Genomic DNA, 3666 nt, shown 5'->3' on the forward strand with positions numbered 1-3666 from the left:
CGGGCAGGGGAAGCGGCCCGGGCCTAGGAAGGCGCGCGCGCGCGCGCACACACACACACACACACACACACACACACACACACACTCTGCATCTGAGACACTATATCCGACACACACATTCACACACTATATCCGACACACACACTGCACCCGATTCAAAACACACTGGATTCGACACGCACACACACACTGCACCCAAGGCGCGCGCACACAGGCACGCACACTATATCCGAGACACACACGTATACACTACACCCGAGGCGCGCAAATACACGCACACACTGCACCCGACTCAAAACACACTGGATTCCACACACACACACACACACACACAGAGTATCTGAGACGCACACGCGCACACATACACAGTGCACCCGAAGCGCACAAGCACACACACACACACACACACACACACTCGGCACCGCCCCCACTTCTCCCTCTGGGGCGGGAGCAGGGTCCTGGAGGCCGACTCCCCCGTGCGGGACCCGGGGCGCCGGAGCAGCGGGGGCGGGTCCCAGCGCCCCCGCGGCGGGAAGGCAGGGCGGACGCGCACCTTGCGGGCTGGGGCTGCCCAGTGCTCGCCGAGGCCGCCTGGCTCCCCGGGCGCGGCCACTGGTGTGAGGCGGCGGAGGCCCGGGCGCCGCTTGCGGCGGGGGCGGGCGCGGACACTCCGGGGGAAGCGCTCTTCCCCGGCTGGGGAGGGGTTCCCTTTGCAGCCTACATCTGGTGCTGAATAAAGCCGTGAGCATCGTCTGAGGGGCTTCGCGCCCGTTCGCACAGCCCGGGACACTCGTGCGAGAGCTCCCCTTCCCCTGCAGCGGGGGTTTCATTGCCACAGCTCGGAGCCCCAACTGCTCTTTGTGCCTGGGGACAGGAAAGTAGCGCACACAGAACAAGCCCCCCGCTCCCCCCCTCCGCCCGGGGGGCTTTGCTTTCCCGCCAAACTGCTCTGCGCATGCAAATACAAGCGCGCGCACCGGCCCGCACTTGCGCGCTCTTGCACACGCAGGAGCGCGCTCTTCCTCGCCCCGCGGTGCTGCCCGGAGTCACGGCCCCGGCCGCGGACTCCAGCCGCATCCAGCAGCCTGGCTTTTCCCTCCCGAGCTCCAGCCCTGAGACACCACAGCTCCCTCGCTCCGTCGTTTCAAGAGAATTGAAGGAATTAAGAGGGAGGCGGGGAAAGACTCTCGCGGTATCATTTTTTGTCCAACACCGCAACCTAGTGGTGGATGCAAAGCAAAGCTCAGCCAGAGACAGGTGCACTACAGAGATGCATGTGGCTGGCACCACAGTGCTGACACATGGGTGCCAGGCAGGCAGTAGGATGGATCAATAATTGCAGGAACCGGCTCAATTCTGCCCTGTAATTCAAGTCCGTATTTAAAGAAGTGGTATTAATTGATTACGTTTTCTTCTCCAGGGTTTAATATTGCCTGAAAACATGAACATCAGGTTGGCCTTCAAAAAACTCAAATGAAAACCATGGCATTGTTTATGCTTCTTGTGCCAAGTCCTTCTCTCCTTATTCCTGCAATGGGGCCATTGACTTCAATAGACTTAGGCAGAATCTTAAAAAGAGATATCCAGAAGATATTTGCTGGTGGGTCCTGACACTTCGGAAGGAAATCAGCTGTACTTTAAGACCACTGCCATGAATTCAGTTGCCTGCTTTTCCCAAAATGCACTTTGCAGAACTGACATCTCCTTCTCTCATAAATTATCTAGTATTCTTTACCTGGCCCTCTTGGACAGATTTGTCTTTCACTGCTTCAATATTTCAGAATTTCTTCTTTTGTTTCTTTCTATTTCCTTCCCCACCCCCTTTCTTTCACCAGTTTCTGACCCGGAAGAGTAATTTTATTAAGAAGTGTTTGGTGATAATGGGTATTGGATTTTTAATTCTAATTGTATTTATTGGGTAGACATAAAAAATATTTCCATGAATCCAGTATACCATCAAGAAGACTGTGCTAGGAAGATGGGACCACATTAACATTTTTTCCACTGAAAATAAATAAGTACAGCTCTTTCACAATGAAACTATGGGTGTGTCTGAACTGGGAAACTATGCATCACTGTACCGCGATGTTGTTACAGCATCCTTTTGGCAGGACTAAAGAACGGCGCAGTACAGGTGGTTACTGCTCTGTATGCACAGTGCACTGTTAGATTTCGCCACTACATCGCCATAGCAGCAGGCTATACCAGGGGAGTGCGCCGCTATAATGACATAGCTGGCGATCATGTGTAGACCAGTGGTCTTAAAGACACTCCATACAGCGATGTATTACATTGCTACATCATCATAGGGCAACTATGTGCTGAAATATAGATGCAGCCTATAGTTCTCAAGAAGTTCTTTTACTCCTCACCTACTAGGATAATCCAATTTTGTATTATCCAACACATGATTTATGCAAATAATCTGGATAAATTGAACTATTGATCATTTTAGCTAAAAGGACAACTACATTATTTGGAATATTTTGCTAAATGTGAAATAAAATAATTTGTTCACTATTTCTGCAATTATATTCAAATCGGTGAGAACTTTTGAAATCAGCAAGACTTCCCAAGGATTCATGTATGTGGTTGTATACTGTGGCTTTACTTCCTGTTCCTAGCAGTTAGGAAGTTGCAATGAATTTCTTAGATGAAATCAGGCCTCATTGATGTCAATGACAAAACTTCAACTGACTTCCAGGGAGCTGTATTTCACTCTTTCTGTTTAACCATTTTATTCTGCCATAAGACTTTTAATTCCTACAATACACTATATTAAGGAATTGCATATAGAATCTTGCAGTCATTGAAAGAAAAAACAATATGGTTGTTTTTTAAACAGCTCTGTTGCTATGTACATTACAGGCTGAGTGAGTACATTAATATGTGATGCAGAAGGCATTCCTGAAATGCATAAACATTTACTAACATTCTTCTGCCTGCTTGTTTCTTAGACAAGTGTTAAGCAGATTAATGCCATGTACTCTAAGTCCAAAACTCTCTTTGCTATTTAAAATAAACAAGTTACTTTGGTGACATTTATTTTGTAATAACAGTTTACGTTTTAAATTAATACCTTTACAAAGTTAGTACTATTTTCATTATCATCATTGTTTCTTGAGGTCTTTTATGGTAGGGTAAATTTACAGGAAACTACTTTATTAGAAATTTACATGAGCAGCTTTTACATCTAAAATAAAATTAAGAGACCTTTTTCTTTTGGCATTGTTTTCTCTGTTTACCCAGAGATAACAATGGCATGTCAGGATAAGGCAAAATAGAATTTTCTGTAATTTAGCACTATAAAGGCTAGGTGTTATTTTCCAGGTAGCTATCATGCCAGATCTAGCCTTGTGACTTCCTATATATGCTTTACATAGACACAAAAAATTAAGAAGGGTCAATTTTTTTTATATGTTGGGATCCCAATAGAGATAAAATGCTCCAAGTGAAAACATCCTATTAGAAAAGCCACTTAAGAAACCAACTTTTTCACCAACTATTCTTCATAATATATGGAATCCAGCTCCTTTTCTGTGTTTTTATATTCTTTGATAAATGAGGCAGGAAGCCATAAAATGTAGAATTAAAAATATCCCAACTGCATCTTTCAGGTCCTGCCTCCCTGGGCAGCTTTCCAGCCAGTAGCATGAGAAAAAGTCT

Source organism: Crocodylus porosus, unplaced genomic scaffold (genome assembly GCF_001723895.1).
Source record: "Crocodylus porosus isolate Cpor-Errol unplaced genomic scaffold, CroPor_comp1, whole genome shotgun sequence".
NCBI classification, from domain to species: domain Eukaryota; kingdom Metazoa; phylum Chordata; order Crocodylia; family Crocodylidae; genus Crocodylus; species Crocodylus porosus.